At 43.5% G+C, this 22,165-nt stretch overlaps 1 protein-coding gene across 1 annotated transcript in view; it reads right to left on the reverse strand.

Annotated features, from left to right (window-relative positions):
- The window catches only part of RASSF6 (Ras association domain family member 6), a 58,950-nt gene that overhangs the window by 13,232 nt on the left and 23,553 nt on the right, over positions 1-22,165 (reverse strand). The window lies entirely within an intron of this gene.

Genomic DNA, 22,165 nt, shown 5'->3' on the forward strand with positions numbered 1-22,165 from the left:
AACCAAACCATGCTGATTTTCCAGCCACTCCAGCCATATCTGCCTGTGCCATTTATCCAAAGCCATCACTTGACTTACTTGGTATCACACAGGTGTCTTTACCATTATGTTAAACTGGATTAGAAGGGTAGAATTTCCTCAGGTAGGTTAGGAAAGTGGGATCTTGGCTGGACTAAACTGCTGGCCTGAGACTTAGCCAAGTAGAAACCTAATGCTTGAAGGAAGACTGACTGAAGCCTGAAATATGTAGTGAAGGAAAGAAAGGAAAGCAAAGGGAAAGTCAGGAGGACATGAAAACTGGGGGAGCTGCAAACTGAGCATCTCTTGAAGAGGACTGCAACTATTGGAGGAGTCTAGGAAAAGCAAAGGGAAAACAGACCAGTGCACATTTCAAAGCTGCAAGAGCATCAGCACATCAGGGCACAAGACAAATCTCACAAAGGTAATGAGCTGTACTTGCCTGTAAGTTTCATATCTTACCTGAAATGGGTTTTTTCCCCCCCAAAGAAAAAGTCCAGGTGTCCGTGCAGAGGCAGATAAGAGGACTTACTCCCTTTTATTCAATACAGTGATATTTAAGTCATTTACTTAAGGGGACAGACCAGGGACAGTAGAGTGCAGGAATGACAAAGCAGAAGTTAAGAGCAAATGGCTTCACAGATTTTTAGACAAGGATAAAAAAAGGCAGCAGCAGAGGAGGACAGGAAGGAGAGGGACACCCAGGATCCAGAACTGAGCCAAGCAGGACAGCAAGGCAGCAGCTCAGTTTGTGGAAGAGCCTGGATGTGCTTTCTGGTGCATCCATATCTGAAGACAGGGCCCGCAGAGTGCATTGCACTGTGCAGAGCCTCTGCCCCTGCTAGAGAAACTGAAACCCCAAAGCTCAGCAAAGATCCCTAGGTATTTTAACCCAGCGCTCCCCAAAGCTCTTCCAAACCCACAGGAAGTCAGGATAGGGCGAACCTCTTCCATTTCTTTGACAGAAACCACGAGGCTCAGCTGCCTGTTAACTCAGCTATCCACTACACGCACATAGAATATTTTGTACATAGGCAGAACACCATGTCCAGCTGAGTCATCTTCTAAACTCACAAGTGGCTGGTATTTAGCAAATTTTTCGATCCTGATTGGTTTCTATAAAGATGAATTTAAGATTTGTTCCAATAGATAAACTCAGTATCAGCAGAATAATTTTACCAGTCACATACACTAGTTGTGGGACTTCACGTTCCCCTTTTTTGTTCTTTTTGTTTACGTTAGATGTCCCTACCACCAAAGAAAAAGGTGGTAATTTAAAAAAAGTACTTATTCTGAGCAACAATGTTTTCCCCACTAAAAAAAGGGGGCTTTGTTTTTTTTCTCGGGCTTTCAGATTTCTTCACACCTTATTTTAATAATTAGCTGTTCAGTACAGAGCATTAAGGGCACTCCTTGAGTACAAATCACAGCATAAGCCCTCTGCTCAGGCAGGCTCGGAATGGGATTTGACAAAACCAGCAGTAAATTGGATTATGTGAATATGGCCCCATAACTTTCCCAGGCACACCGCAGGACGCGCACACGCTCCCTCCCCTCGGGCATTGCCAGAGCGGGGCTCGCACACATCCCCTTCAAACACTGTGTTCCCCCATTTTAGGAGAAGCTATTTTGTGCCCGCACCCGAGCGGCACGGGCCGTTTCCAGCCGCCGAAAAGAGCGCACAAGGTCACCGGCGTCGCTCCCCGGTCACTCCCGGAGCGAATGAAGGGCACGGCGGGCTCCTGGCCGCGGGCACAGGAGGAGCGGCACTACCTGTGACCGCCCGCCCAGCCTCAGCTGGCTCTCACACAGCCTTTGGGAACTCCTGTCGGGCATTTCTCCTTCCCCCGGCACCCCCATGCCCCAGAGGAGTGTGCCCAGAGTTCGGGTGGCTGCAAGCACACCTCGCTTCCCCCGAGAGCGCAGCAGAACTGCCCTAGCCGCCCTTGGCACTCACCTGGCCGGGCGATCCGAGCAGGAGAAGCGCAGCAGGAGTCTCACACGCCTTTCCCTGAGCCGCGAAAGGGGCATGGCAGCATGGCCAGCGCGGACAGCCGCCTCCGCTGCTGCTGCTCGGGACCCACCGGGCTGGTAATTATTGTTTTGCTTAACAAACTGGGAATGCTGGAAGTCCAGGACACTCCCCGCACCTCGGTGCACGTCGGGAATATTTACCTACCACTTTCCTTTCTCCAAGCGCTGACAGGAGCCCGCCCTTAGTCACGGTTCCACCTCCAGGAGGCTCCGGTTAACGCTTTAATCACTAACTTGACCAAGGGAGGCAACCTGCCGGCTCCTTGGAATCGTCTGGTGACACGCCGTGAAACATCCTGTGCCCAAAGCACTTGTTAGGCTTCTTCTGTTTCCTAATCCATCGGATAAAGCAGGCTTTCCCTCAGGTACATACATGCCCATCCTCAGTGTTTGGGGGAATAACTGGTACAACCCATCAGATCATGCCCCAGTGTAGATACACAGATTTAGAACGTTATGACAAATTGTGACAGCACAGCTTGATCCCTTAACCCCACACAGTTCTTTTTGCTGAACTGTGTAATACCTTTATGAACATTACTGGGGAAGAGCTGCATCTGTAAGAAGGAAGGCATGGCCTCTTACTTTAATTGCTCAGCAGTAAATTGCATAAGCAGATGCTTAAGCTAGAAAAAAGTATTGAACCAAGACACACCTTCACCATTCCTACTGTTTGCCCATCTGTTTCTAGCAAATAATTCACTCACCAGATCAACCCCAAAAGCAGAAGTTACTGGGCCACAGAGAGGAGCATGAAAACCGCCAGACCTGACTTTGTCTTCACACCCATCTTATTGCACTGATTCATACCAAGTTCCTTTTGCTTTATATAATTTGATGTTAGGGAGAGGCAGACCAGACTCAAATACTGAAATGTTTGATTCCTGATCGCATCCTGTCCTGTGGCATACTTCTGTCCAGAGACGGACACACTGCCAAACACACACCACAGCAATCCTGGTGTTTGGGATTAAAGTTTGTGCTGCAGTTTCTGGCTTTGCACCTTGAAAATATTGACACAAGGATTTAATTGCTATTTACAACATTGAGAATCACTGAAAACAGGAGGGAGGCAGCACACAAGGTTTTTTAACTCAGTTCACAAGAGCATAGAAGCTCTGTGCTGGGGCTTGCAGCTTTGTGCCAAGCTCAGTCTCTGGAGCTGCTCCATCTCAAATGGGACAGTTTAGCACAAACACACACAGTTTCCCAACTGCTGTAAAACCAAAGGTTTGGTTTTTCCTTTCCCAGCTTCAGGTACTTGAGTGTGCTGCCTGATGCTCTGGGATCAGAGAGCTGGAGCAGAGAGCAATAGCAGCCTAACTCCTTCAAGTCTCTAACCCAAGATAATGTCAAATACCTGTTTTTGACAAGTCTGACACCCTGCTGGACACTCACACTGTGAAGCTGTTGGGCACCAGGAGGTACCTGGGTATTTTTATGATGGAAGACCAGACAATTGGCTTACAACAGCAAAATGTGATGTTAACCCTCCCCTTCCCCCAAGGATAAATCAGGCTTCATCCTGACCCCAAACTTTTCAACTTAAAAAGCAAACAAAACCTCAGGTTTCTAGGGATAGCTTTTTTCTTTTTCCTTTTTTTTTTGTAAGTTTATAGCCAAGTTTTGAAAACCCAATGCTTAAAGTACTTAGATTCATGCAAAGATGTCTCAGTAAGAAACTAATACTATAAAGCAAAGAAACCTCTAATTGTAATAAAAAACTGCGGTTCCCATTTCCAGTAACACCAGGTGTGTTGGTCCTTACCTTGGCCTGGGCAACGTGGCTCTGCCTTGTTTCTAGCTCTCTCTCACCCTTGAACTCTTCCTACCACTGGGCAAGTTCTGACCTCATCTGAGTCACACAAAATTACCTGGTGAATACTTGGGAAGGACTGGTCAGTGCAGGCTGGGAGCAGGTATGGGGAGGGGAAACAAGTCCTCAGGGCCACAGAGCAGGAACTACTTTACTGTCACCTCCAAGAAACAGAAGGCTTTGGTCCCTTTCATAGAAATTCAATCATCAATGCACAGAGACAATTATTTTTTCGTCTTTCATAATCAGCATGGTTTGCATTCCCTGAAAATCTATGAACAAGTCACAGCTTGGTAATACTGTTTCACCTCTTGAGTGAAAGGGTAACAATAATTTCTTTAGAGCAGGCAGGGAATGTGATAATCCTGGAGTCTTTACAGACTTTGTTAAACTTCTGCTCCTTGCATGATTAATAACTAAGTTATTTTAGGTTAATAAGTAATTGGAAGTTGGAGTTGAGCTACTTCATGACTTGGCCTCCAACCATCAACACACTGCTGAAGATAGAAGAGAACCTCTAACAGGAAAAACAGAGATTTCTGTTCTATTTTTGTAGTAGCAAATCACAATAAGCAGGCTGCCATGGCAGCATCACACACACGTGCTGCACTTCAGTGGAAGGACTTTGATAAACACAAAGTATTCCTTTGTTTCACAGTGAGAAGGAAAATCCCTAATCCTGTTTGCAAACACCTCTTTCTACACAATTCATTAGCTTCAAGCACAGAAAATTCTTCCAGGATTTTCTGAGCTACCTACTCTAATGCAAAAGGAGAGCCTCATCTGAAAAGACATGAATTTAACTCAAAAAACAAGTGATCAATCCTTTCATTCTCATTACAAATGCTACCAGAGGGGTGGCATGATCATAGGAACAAATCAAGGAATTAAAACCTGAATTTAGGCTACAGAGGGCCTCCCACTCCTTAGCAAGATTATTTTCTGTCATCAGAACCAAGTGCCAACAGCAGTACTTGTGTGCCAGGACATGTTCTGGAGCCACAATTGATAAGCACAGAAAGCAGAAAGTAGGTAACAGATACTAGCTCAGATACTGAAATATATCACAGAAATTAAAATCACACAAAGGCTTGTGCTCTGCCATAGGCCATAATTCCTCACACACACCATTTGGTGGATTTGAGGGCCATGAGCTTTTAACGAACAGAAAAGAAGCAGAGCTGAAATTGGCAGCAGCACACCTACTAAAGTCTATGTTTTTAAATATCACATCAAGAGCTGAAGCTTACCAAACACTGACCTTTGCCTGCATGGAGAGCAGCTTGCAGGTGTCACTGTTATTATCCTCATGAGGCACTGCTGGATGGGCAGGTCTGACCTAAGCACCTGCAGCACCTTTAGTCATGCCTCGTGGCTGTCACTGCCTACCCACACCCATGAAGTCACCCATTTAATAGTACAGGACTTCATAGAGGTACACCCAGATTTTTACTGCCTGGAGCTACAAAATATCCTAGAGGGCAGACCCAGAGGGGACTGTCCTGTCCCAAAGAGCTACAGTAATACAGCTTGTCACTCCCACTAGAGCTCAGGCAGGAGTAAAATCACCATATCACACCCAGCCACCTTGCACAGCCCTTAAAAACTGTGACTTGGCCACAATCAAGGTTTTCAGATGTGCATTTTTCTTAAGTCCATAAAACATAATTTGTCCATTTTCTTTTTCTGTAGGTCATGCTATATATATGGATTTTTCTGTCTTCAAAATACAAAACCCTTGGTCTCCCTTATTTTGACGACTGCTATCAACACCCTCCCAATCCCCACAAAACAACCACCCACCAATGCATTACTGGATCCTTTTATGCTCAGTGACTCCTCTGACCAGTTGAGGCCATATGACTGTATCCCCTGGCTCCCTTTTCCCATTTACAATGACTTTTCTTCAATTTTTCCTTAAGGCAGGTGAGTCATGATATGGACTGTCTCCTATTTTTTATTTCTTTTAAAAATGTCTGTCCAGAGCTCCCCTCAATTGAGCAGTCACTTCCTAGACTTCTGGGGAATTCAGATCTTAATCCTGAACTGAAATTGTTACCATCATTCCTGGAAGGGCAGACTCACCTGCTACAGCTGGGACATCCTTCCAAAACAGCCTGTCATTTTTCCTGATACTTCCATTCAGATGAGGTATAAATATGCATTTTCAATGTGAAAGGTGTTACACATCAAAGCTTCTCCTGTACAGACAAGAGGACAGTTTGTCCCTGCAGCAAAACACGCTGAAATAAGCATCAGTAATCCTTAAATTTGTACCAATTAGTGCAATAAAAGGGTGAGAAACAGCTGTCTCTTGTTGTAGCTCTGCCTGAGCAGCAGGGGATCAGAGGCTGGTGCCACTGGGCAATGGCAGCAGTGGCAGTGTGCCTGAGCAGCCCACGCTCCTGCCCTCGCAGCCCCTGTGCTCTGTGGGCATTCTTCACATCTCTGCAGAGCACACAGCTCTGAGTGCTGCTGAGCACAAATCCTCCCACTGACACCTCAGACTGCTGGGAAGCTGTGAAACCAGCCACATCTGACACCTGAAAATGTCCCTGCGGTGAATATTGGCAAGCAACAGCTCTGAAGCATTAGAAAAATTGTTCATGGAGACAACTATGTAATATGTGTGCATTAGAGATCTATACAGACAGTAGAGCAGATGACTCAGAAGCATCCATGGCACTTATTTATTAATTTGGTCTTGAAAACATGAGCCCAGAGGGCACTGGGGAAGAGAAAGTGCAAAGCAGAACAGATCAGGCTGACTCACTGAGGTCCTGCCCTGAGCTGGGTGTGTTGAGGGGACCACTGTGACTCCTCTCTGAGCAAGTTCATGCTCTGACACAGACACTCCTTGACTCAGCTCAGTCTTCTCACTGGAAATCACCCCGCAGACACTGCAGTTGCCTGCTCTGTGTCACTCCTGGCCTTCCATAATGCTGCTTTTCCCTTACAGTATCAAATAACCCCTTGAAGCATTGTGCTGTTGAGCACATTTCACCAAGAATAAATTCATTTATATACTTACTGCATCAAATTGATATCCTTCTCCTAAGTGTCTGATTGTATGGATCACATTTTTCTTCTCATTCAGATATTCAAGGCCCAAATTCTTAGGCTCCTGGAGCTTATGGTGGCATTTATATGTCCCCTCCAGGGCAGAGGCGGTGGCATTTCAGCAGCATTGGAGGAAACAATAGAGTCTCTAATTTGAAGGGCCAAACCCTTTTTCATTCTTGGGTCACACATTTACCAAACTATGCTAGGCTTTATGGGAATTAAGGAGGCTAAACTTTCATTTGATTGTCGAGGACATCTGAATGTCCTTCTGGCATAGAGGGGCTTTGGAAAAACAAATCCAGATGAGAAGGCCATGGAACGTGGTGGAGTATCAAACCACTATCTGATTTGGAGTACGAGCTCTGCCTGTGCCTGTGTAAGGCAATATAAACATGTCAATAGCTGTTTGGGAGATGCTGAAATTCTGGAAAGATTCTTCCCTGTGCAGGTTTTTGGAGGGTGTGTCTTCTAATTTGGAATTTGATCCCTCTGAAACTGTCATTCTCAGCCCCATGGGCAAAACCTTGATCCTAGCCAGTACACATGTCCTTACAAGTGAAGAATCTGAACGCACTGGGAATGCAGTCAGCCTCTGAGTTGATGCTGCCCTAGCTTTTAAGAAGTGCGCAGGAAACCACAGGATGCTGGCTGACAGAGCCCATGTCCAACAAGAGGATGGTCAGTCAGCTAAAAAGCTGCAGAGTGTCTGTAGGACTGTTACCTGGAAGCTGTACTCGCCCAGGTCTGTGCACAGTGCACAGGTTCTAACCAGTGCAGGAACGGACACAGTTTCAGGCATGAAATGTTATGCCTAAGTTGTTGCAGAAACACGAACTGCATTGAGCAGTAAATGTCAGTGGTAGCTCCCAGGTGAGGGCAAAACCTTCTCGTACGTACACAGCTCGGGTGGCGTGAACTCGGTGTGCGTGACCGGGTCCAGCCAGACAGGCAGATTTTGGCTCTGCTATTGGACTGCCTGTACCACGGCGGGGCGCGGTGCCGTGCCCGGCCGCGGCCGCGAGGGGGTGCTGCTCGCCCGCGGATCGCGCTGCGGAGCGGTCCCCCTGCGCCCGCTGGATGTGCCTTGGTGCTTCTGGGAGCAGCGTGCTCCGAGCGTGGATAGCTCTGGTACGAGGGGGTGCTGCTCACCCGCCTAACTCTCCGGGGCTCTGGACCGTTCCCGCTGTGCCCGCGGGATGAACCTCGGTGCTCCCGGGAGCAGCGTGTTCCGAGGATGGATACCACTGCCTCTCAGCTCTGTCGTACACCTCCTCGCTCAAACACGCACGGGGACAACTTGCCTTCCCAACTAGCCCGCCCTAAGAAGCGCTGCTGTTACATTTTATTGTGCTGCGCTTTATGCAGTGACCCGCGGCAGAAGAGAGAAAGAAGGACGGAGGTGCAGCTGCCCTCCGCACGCTGCGTGGCACATGCTGAACACCCACACCAGGGTTTCCCTGCCAAGGGCTGCCCCTATAGGCTCTGGGGCTGCAGGAGTGGATGTGGAACTTAAAAAAGGAATCCATCCTCAATGATACTGGGACATGAAAGATTCAGTTTTGGTTACAAACTTGACAGTGTGCCAATGACAGGAAAGATAATCTGGTCCTGGACAACACAGTACTACAGGCTCCTGCTTGGATCAAGGTGTTAAAGAAGCACTTGAAAGAGAAATCCCAATATTCCTAGAAAAGCCAAATACTATTAAAGGAAAAAATCTGCACCAAAAGTGCTGAGTCCTGGACAAAACAAGAAATGGACATGGCCAGTGTAGCCTGTTCTGTCCTAAGGGTAAGATGCTGCTTCTGCCCTTGTGAACTGGAAAATATTCTTTCTTTTAGCTTGCAGATTTGTGAGTTCCTAGACAGGAAACAGTGTCTCCTCCCATCAAACACTGCAATCACATAAATAGGGATCCTGTCAACTGGATCTAAAATGTTTGAGATACTGGTATTGGGAGGTGTACCAGCATTGGGTCACCTGCAGGAAGTGTGGGAACTGCTTTTTATCCCAGCTGCTGCTCTGCCTGTCTGTTGGACACTGTTTGTATTGGCTGCTGAATGGCACCTCGTTAAATATTGTAAGCTTCTGACTAGTTATGACCCATCGGGATAACCTGACAATTTCTGGGTTCAGGCTGATGTGTCTGAAACTGACACAGTAAAATGTTACGACCACAAAACTCAAAACAGACTAACAACACAATGCAGCACTTGTCTTCAAGAGAAAAGGCCCACTTGGGCAGTCAGCAGCTTGCTATTTCCTGGGTGGTTTGTGTGTGCACGCAGGGACTTGCTGCTGCAGGTTACTTCCAGGGTAGCTTCAGAAATTAATCTGCTTCTCATAAAATAAAACATGAGTATCTCTTTGTCATCATTTCTGAAAGTCATGTGGGCATCAGTTTGTTCTATTTCTGGAAAACGCAATCCTCAAGAACACAATTCAAGTCCATGTTTGGACACTGTTGGAGCAGAACCCCAAAATATATAAGAAAGCTTTTAAATATGCAGTTCAAAGCCTTTACAAGATGCAACCATTTCATTTTGGGTGGTTTTATACATGTCTCATGCATTTCACTGACAACCCTTCTGGTGGTTATCAATGTGCCCTGCTATTGTGCTGTACTTTGTTCAAAATAAAAGCCAGACCAAAATGTATGGGAAAACATTTAATCTCATTGTGTGTGATGTCAGGAGGAACTACTTCTTCATTCTTTTTTTGCTAGAGTAGAAAAAGCAATTTCCCAGGGTAAGAATGTGCAGTAGCTATTAATAGTAAAGAGCTGCAGTTACGTAACACCTCTCACCTGGGAACATGAAGAAATTTAGTCTAAAACTTCCCAATTAGTGACTGAAGTATTATTATTAAAAACCTAAAAAATAGTGAAATCCATGGACAAGGATTTTTCCAAATGCTGACACGACTTTGAGTAACCCAGATTCAAATATACCTGGTTTACAAAAAGAAGAGAAGGCTCACTCTGAAAATCACCCCACATCCAGGCTTTCAGAAAAACCAAAAGCATTTGCAGTCAACAACTGGACCAGGAAGCACACTAGGTAATTTCTGCCACCACTGCCAAGGAACAGAAGATCCAGCCTAGAGCAAGCACATGTGATTTAAAGTTGTTCAGTTTCTCACTGAGCAAGGAACCTCACATAGGAAAGTAGTAGAGGCCGGTTTCCATTGAGGCATGTATTCAAGACAATTTTAAAAAAATAAAAATCAGAGATATGTGTCTGAAAGTCAGCTGTCATTTAAAGACAGAAGGCCAGGAGATCCAGAAAAGGAGTTTCTGGTGTGCTGTAACTTGAAGGAAAGCTTCTGTATTTTACCTTTGCTGTTTCAGAAATGATTAAGATTTGAGTTTTATTTATGGTCAGAGGACTTAGGAAAAAATCAGGCATGCAGAAAGGTCACAGAAGGTATCACAAGCTGAAGCTTGTTTGCAGTCTGTAGCTGAAGGAAGTTGAAGGACAAAAGTCCATTGAGTCTTTTCTTCCTTCAGTATTTCCAGCTAAATCCTTTCATGACCCGTCAAACTCCTCTAGCAATTTACCTTCAAAGTCCTGGGACCTCTCCATGCATCCTCTTTTGCCCACAGGCCCAGAGGCTCATTTAAGCTTGGGCTTTGGCAATTTTCCTGCGTTTGAACTTTGTTGGAGGAGTGCTTGTGCTGGGCTCAGCCTCAGCTTCGAGTTTTCCTGGCCGTGGATGGCACTGATCCGGGTGCCTGCCCTGTCACTTGGGTTTCTGGCTTCACCTGGGACTGGCCTCATTGCCCTGAACTTTGCTGCTGCTGTGGGCTCTTGGTTGGACCCAGAACTGCTGAGATCTTGCTCAGGCTCTGTGGGAAGGAGCAGGGCCAGTGAGGTGCCTGCCCAGCCTGCTGGGTTTGGGTGCTTGGCCCCTGGTGCCTTAGGGAGCTGCTGGTCCCTCCTGGGCCCCAATATCCACCTGCCAGAACTTGCTCACTTGCTGCAAACCTCAGCACTGACTGCTGGTAGTATTTTCTGGGTGCTCTCTCACTGAAGGTGTAAAATCAATTGAAAATAAATGTGGAAAAATTTAAGTATTGTGATTCATGTAAGAGCAGGGGAGACAACACATAAAGATGCTTTCAAGTGGATGCTCTGAGTTCAGTTCTGCTGCAAGTAGCAACATTCTCAGTTGGTACCCTGCAATAGCATCCCCTTTGTACTGGTGTCTGGCCATCTAACGCTTCATCCTGGACCTTTTGAAGTGAAATATTAAATGATCAGATGCTTATTATATTCACCTCTTTCAAACATTCTGAAACAGAGCCATTAAACCTTTGAAGCCAAAGAGTGGTGAAGGATGCCCACAAGAAAGGAATGCCTCACATGCCAACAGGAAGTCTTGGCATTGTTTTTTATTTCAGGGATCTTGTTAATGCATGTGAGATGGGAGGAAAATTATCAGATTACAGAAGAGGAAAGTGGGACAGGGAAATCACCTCAGTGACTTCAGTGGGGTGAATAAGACCCTTGCAATCCCCAACAATGTGTTAGGACAAATAATGCAGAAGAGAAGAGAAATAAATCATGCAAATCCTTCATTAAAGGATTGATACCTGTGTCAGCTACAAGCAGGAAGTTCAGCTTTCAGGTGGTATCTGTAACAGGCACTACAGGAAAACAAAATGGGCTGCGTTGAAACCAGTGTGTCACTGGTGGCTGAATTTCCTGGCTCTGAGGTGTGGAACGAAATGATAATCCACCTTAAATCCTTTATCCTGTGATAGTTTATTTGTTTATGAAACGTGTTGAGGGTGAAATATATTGCTTGAGTCCTTCCCAAAGGATTATAAGGCAGATTATAAGGCAGAAACAAAGAAAGCAAGACACTATATTTCTGAGTCACAGATTTACATGATTTCTTTTCAAAGGGTTAAAGTGCCTGAAACATTAAAGATAAGATTATGTACCCATGATTTGTATTGTTTCACACAAAACATACAGAATAAAGTTGATGTTTCTTTCAGAGGTGTTCTAAGTCCATACTTCCAAGTATGCTTGGTAACTCCCATCCCTACTTTTGAAAGAAAGAAAGCCCAGTATCACTTACATTGTCCGAGGTCTGTACTACTTGTGTTTGAGAATTGTGCCAATTCCTTATCCATGGCAATCCTCTACACCTGTTTTTTAAGATGCATATATATGTATATAAATATTAAAATACTAATCATGAAATTCTCAAGGCCACTAACTTTTCTCCATACTGTATATTTTAGTGTTTCTTTTTCTGAACCTCTAGAAATTATTCTGAAAGCCTCAGCAACTCAAATTCATCTCCTGGTAGACAAGCACCTTCAATCTGTGCAGCCATGTAATTGTGTTGAGGAGAAGTCAGGCACAAAGAAATAAAACTTTGATCTTCAGCCGTAATTAATTTGCTCTGGCAGTACCTTTGAGGATGACAGTCTCATCTTTGATGAGGACTTGGCAAATCCTGGCTTAATCAACTATCCCAGAGTCACAAACCTCTGCTCCAAAGCCAAGAGCTGCACTGAAATCTCTGCAGTTCCAGGTTAACACTTTTGGAACGTGGTTGTCTTTTCTCTGAATCTATCCATCTTCCAAATCATGTGCATGCAATAAATATAATTTACTTGCTGAATTTGTCTTGGATAGTCCTTATAATTTTCTTTCACAACAGAGTTGCCTAAAGCTGAAAATTCCTAATGGGTCCATGGAGTACATTACATTGCAAGGACTGCATCCACTGCAGTGTCCTTTCACAGGTGCACTTGGAAAGCAAAATACTGAAGTTCTCTTGATTATTGCTTTCCCAGATACCCAAAGACTTCAACTGTAATTAAAAATGTGAAAACCAGGCCTTTTATTCAATGGTACAGCTTTAAACGTGAAAGGCCAGCGCCTGTTAACTTGCCTGAGCTAAGTTAGCCTCCCATTCCACACATCCAGAAAACAGACACATCACAAAGTGATTTCATATCCTTGGCTTGAGCCTTAGGGAAAATTCCTGCTCCCGGCAGGATAGTGCCCTGCTCTCCTGAGAGCGGGACCACCACACCTCTTCCAAAATGGCACTGTCCTCGTGTGCGTGCCACCAGGGCAGAGGTGACGCCGCACACAGGGCTCCCAGGATGACACTGCAGTACCAGGACATTGCAACATGATGTGGGGAGGATTTGATTGTCTTGCTGGAACTCATTACCAAGTTCCTGCCTCCAAGAACAGGAATGACATGAAAATGGCCTTTGGATGTCCCAGCAATGAATCACTTTGAAATGGGTGATGCCTGTCTCAGAGGTTTGAGGATGAGGCCCTGAAAAGCAGCAAAGGTGCAATGTAGTGGCCTTTTGCAATTCCCCTGGGCAACAACTGCTCCTGTGCCTCCAGCCTGCTTGTTCTCCCTCTGTCCCATCACAGTCACATGCAGCACCATGTTCCAGCTGCAGTGCTCCAGCTGGTATAGAAGATGTGCACTGCAAGTCATCCCAGTATGGTCTGACTGCTTCCTGAGCAGCACTGAGTGCTCCATACCCTCACTGGCTGCTGCTAAGGCTCAGGGATCCAGCATGCTGTCAGAGATATCCAGCACTTCTTTAATTTACACCCACTGCTCCAAGCAGGAAGAGCAAACGTGACTCAACTTGTCATGAAATGAAGTGACCTATATGTTAGTAAGGCTAGTTCTGTGATAAAAATGGCACTATGCCTTGAAGTTCCATTTTGGTGTATAATTTAAATTCATGGTGCCTTGGTTCATAAGGGCTGTAGAGCCATTGCCACTAATCCTTCAGGTATTTTCTCCCAGCTAATGCAGTGTCTAGTGTCTCTGGCGCTTCATACAATGGATCACAGTAAATAATTTTCCAGGCTGTGCTGTTACACTGAGACACACAGTTTTGAGGAAGCCACTCAGACGTTTTTATTTCTTTTTCAGTCCTGGCCTCTTCTTTCCACCTTTGCAGTGCAGCTTTTGCACCACCTCCTCAGTTATTTCACCACCGGTGTCCTAGAGTCAGATTATAAAATGGACCCCCTCAAAAGAAGAAGAATCACACTAAAAGAAAAATGACCAGCCCTGAAATGAAGGAAATCTGTCTACAATGACAAGCACCCCAGAAATCTCAGCACATCCTATTCCCAGGTCTCAAAGTCAGTTCCAAAAGTCCTCCACTGAAAATCCACTGTGACTGCATATTAAGGAGAACCACTATTCCTTTCTGGATTAATCTGTTGAAAACATAGTAAAACAGCACAATAGATGTAGATTGGGAACTATCTTTGATTCAGAGAAGAAATAGAGACAAGCAAATAAAGGAGGACTCCAAGGAGCTCTCAATGTGTAACATAATTTCCCTTAATGCTCTGCTTAAAGAATAAAATGTGATTTTTGGTATCTTCAGAAGGGAGGCAATTGTCTGAACTTCTGCCACTTGGCTTATGTTTCCTACTGTCAAAAAAATCACATAAGTACTCAAAAAATGTGTTTAAAAATCAAATTGCTTTGCTCTTATGCCTTCTGCCCCAAACACATGCTTTTCATCTGCAATTTCTTTTGGTAAATGATTACCATTATGTTTGGCATTTCCTTTTGGAATAGGCTGTGAAAAGGATAGGACATGCAGTGGCTTATAAAGGATTGCAAGGATTACCTTCAGAGTGCTCTGGGATGAGTTCAGACCATGACACACAACTTTGTAAACAGGGATCACAAAACACCCAATCCAGAAAGTGCATGATAAAAAATTTTACTGTGACAGAGAGCATTTGATAGGATCTGACTGTCCATCATGGCAAGATTGTTTACACCAGAGCAACAAAGAATACAGCAACTTTTTCATTCTGAGTGTGCATTTCAGGGTTTTGAAGGTCAATAAATGGAGCCTATCTTGAAAGCGGACAACATAAACATTAATGAGGCTGCACAAATACTCCAGAACTAATTTTCTGCTTCCTGTCCAATTCTGTACCTTGAAGCTGAAGCTTTATTACTTGAAGTTTATAATAAGGAGGACTGCAAGCTGAAGTGTGATCTGTAGCTATTTCCCATACCTCTATAATGTACTTCAGGAACTTGTGCGAAAGGTGAACAGTGACGTTCAAGCCAACAAGTGAACATCCTGCTCATCTTGCAACATAAGCTGGAAGGAAATTGTTTTCAAACTTTAGTTAAGTAACTGTTCTTTGATCAAAACCACTGTCACATAGCTCTCACTAAAGTGCAAACCAAATCCTGATGTACCAATAATTATGCACCACCATTGCTACAGGCCTGGTAATTGCTGTTTATGACACTATTGCCTGAAAACTCTTTGTGTCCCAGCTGTAGGAGCTTCCTAGGCCTGCTGTGCTCATGCAGGCTTTTGTCACTTGTCATACTCCACATGCAATCAGCAACCAAGGTGCACCCACCTATTTTTACAAGAGTAACAATAAAGCTCCTGTGCAGCAGGAGAAGAGTTGGAGCCACTGTGTCAATGTGCTGTGAGAGTCTTAGTGGATTTGGTGGGACAGAACTTGGCCAAACGGCTCAAGTAGAACAGTAAAACTAGAATACATGGGGATAACCTTCTCAGGAGAGAATCTTTAAAACCTTACATAAGCCAAAAAGTAGATGAAGCATGAAGTCTAACCAAGAAGAACTGCTCCTAGGTGTTATGAATTTCATATTTACTCTCTGACAGTCTGTGAGAAACTCTTCTGGAGGACATCTTACCAGCCAAGGAGTTTCTGTCCTCTAAAGCTGCTGAAATAATGGGGTTTTTCAGCAGATACGAAAACATCCTCTGAAGAATATGTGTGATTGGTGGCACGAACCTTATGAAAGGCTGCCAGCTGGCATGCAGTCACACATGCCACTTCAGAAATGAAAATGATAAAACAGTGGCTGGCATCAAAGCCCATAATGACTCCTAGCAGTTTCCAAGCTCTCTGGTGGTTATTGCACTTCAGAGGAATGGGGAAGGGATATGGTTTTCTGTGGGTGATTAAACATTCGGCTTCGTGCCCTGTGCTCATAGTGGATAGTTTCCTGATTAATTGTGCTGGGATTGGATACCTCAGCTGGTTGGACCTAACAAACAGGTATTGTCAGACCTCTGGGAAAAAGGTGCTGGGGAAAATCAAACTGCCTGCTGCGGGTGTATATCCGTGATCTACATTAGATATTCATTTGTCTGAGTTTGGTATCAACCACTGATGTTCTGTGTCATACAGCAATGCAGGTCTTCATGCTAAATAAAAGTGGGTCAATTCCTGACTTCTAATCACATTCCTTCATCTAAGGAAATTAACTCTGTGCTGAAAGTAGGGGAAACAGTGGCATACAAGAGTAATTTCCACATTTCATTGAATCCAAATGACAAATACTTTTCCTCAAATGAAGAGGAGGATATGCCTTTAGTGCAAAGATAATCCAAGCCCAGAAATAACAAACACTGAGCCCCAATACTGAAGAGAGGGTAGGGTGGGAATAGGAGAAGGAGAGTAGAACTTTTCCAAGTTCAGAACACACCTTAGGAATTGCTAAAGGTATAAACACACTTAGAGTTCTAACAGTGACTGTCCAAGCCAGCTGAGATCTTGGCTGATGGTGGTCTGGTAAACATCAGGTCCAGGGACATGAGTCAGACATACAGAGAAAGGATCTTCCTCTGAGGAAGAAGATTGATCTGGGTGGGAAGTGATTACAAATCACTACTTCAAAATGTCCAGTCACTTTCATCTGAAGAGTTAAAGATTAGCTTCATCCTTTTCTCCCAAAGCACCAGGGTGAATTGCAAGTGCACTAGGAAGTTAGTGTGCAGAGGAGATATGATTCAGTGTATAAATACCAAGAGAGTTAGGCAGAGATTTACACTCCTGAACAATGGTATTTTAAATGTTAAGTTCACAAAATCCAAGATGCTTTATACCCGTATAGTGTTGCTTTCCAAAAGTGCTGTAATTCTTTAGGCAAGCTACAGAGGCTTAAAACAATATGAATTCTGTCTTTGTACCACTGGGCCTTTAAAAATTTAGAGAGCTAAAAATTTAGAGTGCTTGGAAAAATCCAAGGTGCAAGTTCCCAAACTCTCCCTGTCACACAAGTATTCTGGTTTGCTGTTACATATCTCTGAGGAATGGGAGAGGGCAAACAGGTCATACCTGAAGCATTTGTTTGACCAGCTGCTAACTCATGATCAGTGTTACAAAATTCACTGGAGTTAAAGGAAGTTCTCTATGGCAGGAATTCCCAACAAATCAACGTAATGTAAATTATTCCCTTTCCATTTCACATGGGAATGAAACAACATGAAATGAAGGAAAGAAGAGGAAAATCCAGTGACAAGAAAAATCAGTTTGATTTCCCTATAAATCGTTAGCTTCCAGCACAGTGTTCCCAAGCAGGGAAAGTACATGCTGGAATTTGAGGCCAATGCACCCTCTTTGTCTCCTCATAGCTGTTGTGCATTGCATCATCTCAGTGCCTCTGAGTTCAGGACCTTGTTCTCTTTGGATCTACATTCAGTGCTGAGGTGTGACTCCATTGATTTTAATTTATTCCTGATTTACACCAGTAGGGGGGTGATTAGAACTGCAATGCCCATGGAATGTGCCATAGGGTTGCTAATTCTTCTTCGCTTAAATTCTTGAAAAGATGATATCTTTGGAAAAGCTGTCATTATTTTATCCTTCTCTCCCAAGCAGGTAAACCCTAGAACACAGGCTTCTAGATTTGGGACAGCTGAGGGGATAGAGGCTGCCAAAGAGGAGGCTGGGGGGTAAGGAAGGGAGCATAAGCAAGTGCTACTCCCAAAGATCTTCTCCAGTCCTTTCCCTATTCTCAACTACTCTTCCTGCTCAGTCCTGGAAGTCTTGGCTTTGTCACACTAAATAAAATATTTTTCTGAGTAACTCTTTTGTTCATGCATTGTAATAGGTTTTCAGTTACATATGATGATTAATGAAAAAAGGTATCTATCTAATAGGAAAGACAATACATGGTAATACCATGTATTGCAATACTGCAATACTGGAAAGTCCCTGAGTAATCCTACTGCAATTAGTTTTTTCCTTAAAAATGCAATTAATGCAATTAAAATGGTCTCTTCTGTTCTTTGAAAAAGTTGCTGAGTAGCCTGAATACCCTGACAGTGTTTCAGGCAGCATCCTGTCCATTTCTTCTTTTTCTTTTTTTTTTCCCCCAATACTACTTCCCCTTCTGGAGATGATTTCATTTCCTGTGCAGTTATTACATACATGGGGAAAACCCAGGAATACACAAAGACAGATATTTTCCATCAAACTTGATCAGTAAATGGCTTTTGTTGTATTGTGAATCTGCCAAAGGGCACAGAAAGGAAGAACTGCAATTCTGGAGTCCTTCAAAGTGCTAAAAATGTGAATCAAGTTCTGAGTCAACCACAAATATTCTGCTGGAAGCTCAGGGAGTGCTGAAGCAAGGCTCAGCATCTCCATTAGTGAATTTCAGATGTGCAGCTGCAAGCGTGGAGTATTAAATGCACAGCACCAGGACCTAGAAGAGCCAGTAGGATGAACACTGGGAAATCAAGCTGGCTGACAGAAAATTCAGGAGAGAGAGAAGTGCTCGCAATGACTTTAGGTGTGTGATATGATTGTGTATTCCTGGAGCAGCTGCTTTTGCAGCAGGGACATCCACGTTCCGTGTGCTCTTGAGACAGAGCTCCAAGGTGCCTCACCTGCCTCTGAACCAGAGATCTCATCAGCAGGGCAGGTGGAAAAAACCATTCACCAGCTGAGATGTTGCAACTGTGCTTCTCTGCAGCAAGAATCATGGGCTGCACGGAAAATACAGGAATAGGGATCATCATCTCCTGTGCTCTGAGGAAATAATGCTGTGGTCCAGCAGAGCTCTGCCTCTCATCCTTGTTCTCAGAAGACTGTGCAATTTTATGACTAATTAATACTCCTTCCTTAAACCACTTGCATAGTGACCTTTGTAACACCTGCCCAGTGCAGGACTGATTTGGCAAAGACCCTTCACTCCATACCCAGCACTTCTAGAAGTAAACAATTGCTATTTCCATTTTTTAAAAATGAAGGTAAATATCAAACACAAGCAGTTTCAGGAAGTGGGGAGGCAGCCACGCAAATTTCAGTGAGCTTCTTCTGAGATGGAGGGCTCAGCAAAACAAGTTGGGCTTGCAGAATTGCACATTAACTAAACAAAAGAGAATTAATATTTTTGCACAGGACTGATCAGACATTGCAGAAGCTCATAGAAGACAGATAATAAAAGTGAATATCATGGTTACATTTCTAATTAGCCCTTTATTCTATATTTTTCATGTAAAAGTCATTCAGTGAGAAAGATGGCAAACTTAAAATCTTGTGGAGTTTGCTGATATCTAATTAAGGAATAGTAGTGGGGAAAGACATAGAGTTATGGCATTTGTAACTATAATTAATTCTTTGTTTGGCCCTCTCAAGTCTATCAAGGAAAGGTTCACAGTAGAGACTATCTCACTGCTAAAACACAGATGAAACTAAAGATCCCAAATGCCAGGGAAAAACCCACAAAGATGTTGAAGTATTTTCCTATTGCAGATCAAAAATATGAAGAGATTTTGCTTACAGGGTCCCAGAAGCGTAAGAAATTAAGAGGAAGAGTTTGCCTAAAGGAAATGTAAAGCAAAAGAGGACTACCCTTTCCTGTGGAACCTAACACTCTTTCAAAAAACCCCATCAGGTCACAGGGACTGACTCAGCTGCTCAGCAATTTTAAAATCATCTTTTACATGTTTGGATGTAAAATTCCAGGCATGAGGCAGAATTACTAAAGATAGTAGTGAACAGTCATTAAGGGAAACAAGGACAGGGCACTGCAAGGATCCCCCCCAGGGGAAAGAAATTCCTCACTGTTTATGTGGGCATAAGGAAATGTAAATTTCCTGGGCATTTGAGTCGTAGAAGGGCAGAGGCACACAGAAAATTGTCTGAGAGCTGCAGTATTTTCACTTGGGTACCTCAGCCTCTCTCCTGCCCTTTGTTTTCTATAGTATAACTGATGTGGAAGCCTTGATAAGTGGAATTACTGAATCCTATGCCTACTGTAGCACCTCCAGGTTGATCTGAACTAACCCTATATGTACCAGTTTGCCATGTGATTTGGACAGGGACTGTTGGACCACATACCAGTGTCAGAAGCTGACACAGGACAGCCTGTGTGTCATATACTGCTGATAAGCATCAGTACTCAGAAATCTTATCACTTGGTAGCTGTTAAGGCACTCTCCTGCCAAGAAAGTGGAAGCTTCTCAATAACTGTATTCATGACCTTTATGACAAAAAGGTGTTTATACAGCTGGAGGACATCAGATATCGTTTATGACACCCATATTTAAGGCTTAGTAATGGCTCTCTTCAGTCAGAGTGTGCGTGAACTAGATTCCAGCAGCTCTTAATTCACCCACCTCACGTCTCCAAAACAAGATCCTTTTAAATCAATTGGAACAGCAGCCGCTTTCTTTGGCCCAAATCACACAGTTTACAATAAAACATGTGACCTTTTCATTCAGAGTTCACCTCTTCTGACTTCTCTCTGTAATCACAGGAGATATTTTATCTTTGTGGACTGTAAGTTTTTGCAGGCCACTCCTGAGCACTCTGCTCCCTACATCATAGCTTACAAGTAAAAAGAACAGCCTCCAGTGCTCAGTTGTCCCACTGCTCCGTATCAAGATTTGTTATGCTGTAATCATGATGTTGTCTCTGATAGACATTAAACACCTAAGCCCTTTCTTTATATTTGAGTAAAATGCACAGACCCACAAACATCTGCTCTGTCTGCACCAAGAAAGCAGAAATGGCATTTCCTTAAAACCAAACAGGCAGAAGGTTTTTCACAAAGAGGACGAAGGATAAAAGCTTCATTGCATATAGAGTGCAGAAAGAATATCTTCTTACTTGGGATACAGAAAAAAATTTGTGAAATTAAAGAGGAATAACAGTTTGTTGGAAATATTTGGGAAAAAAAAATCCACACTCCTTAGGCCCTGCAATTCATCCTTCCATTTTCTCCTTGTATGCAGGCTAGAAGACTTTTTCATTCATGCACTAGTTTGCATTTCTGTAAACAGCTTGCTCTGCATGGAAATGGAGTGTGAGAGGAAAATAAAAGGTCCAGAGATAGGAACAAATGATCCAGTCTGTTGGACAGGACAACACTTGATAAAAAGAGGTTAACCTCTTTTTAAGGTTAAAAAGGTTTTTTTTTTTTTAAGGTTTAAAGAGAGGTTAACCTGGAGACATGATAAAGCCTACAGAAGCTAGTGGAAATCAAGGATAAGGATCAATATCTACTTCTTGTAATCCTGTAAAAGAATCAGGAGGCAGCAAATGAAACCAGAATCAGACTGCTAGGGATAAGTCTCAAAGACACTTAGTCTTTTCTTACACATTCCTAGACACCTGCTGATTGCCATGGTAGAAGAGGACAATCCCCAGGCAGACCTCAGGTCAGACAAGCAAGGGCTGTGATGAGGGGTTTTTCTGTTTATCTCTTAGCTAATCCAGCTGTATTTACTGCATGCTGTAAAGTGACAGGGAAACCAGGTGCTTAATTCCATAACTTCTGGAATAGCTACTGCTCAGATCATGCGTTTTAAGGCAATTTATAAACTACAGACAATGATAGATATGGTGATAGGAACTGGAATTCAGTCTGGCATATGTAAATCTCTGAGACCTCCATGATCAGTCAGAGAAAAATAACCTGCATTCATTCATATTTGGCCCTATGTTTTGTTCCTTTGACTTCTCCATTACCTGGCAGAGGAACAGTAATGAGAGTTCTTAATGTTTAACCCAAATAAGGCCTAGTTGTATTATAGTATTTGTCTGTACTGTTGAAAGAAATGGTTGAACACCTCTGACATTGTCAGAATAATCCTTCTTCATGATCCCATCTTCAGTTTTCTTTATTTCCATCATAATCAGAAGAAATCTTCTCACTTTATTTCAGAAGCAGAATCCTACAGCAGCTTTTAGAATTTTCCTTTGCCCAAATTCAAAGCAGCAAATAACTAAGAAGTTTCTGCTTCAGAAGAAGCAGTCATCCTCAAAAAACAAAATCCACCTTAGGTTAGACAAAGGAATTCATTGTATCATATTTACATATTCTGTGTGTGTTCTCAATAGTTCTACAGAGTCTCAGTGGTACTATTGGTTATTTAATTGAAACTAGATTTGAATTAATCAAAAGAATACTGTAAAT

Source organism: Molothrus aeneus, chromosome 4 (assembly GCF_037042795.1).
Source record: "Molothrus aeneus isolate 106 chromosome 4, BPBGC_Maene_1.0, whole genome shotgun sequence".
Classification (NCBI taxonomy): domain Eukaryota; kingdom Metazoa; phylum Chordata; class Aves; order Passeriformes; family Icteridae; genus Molothrus; species Molothrus aeneus.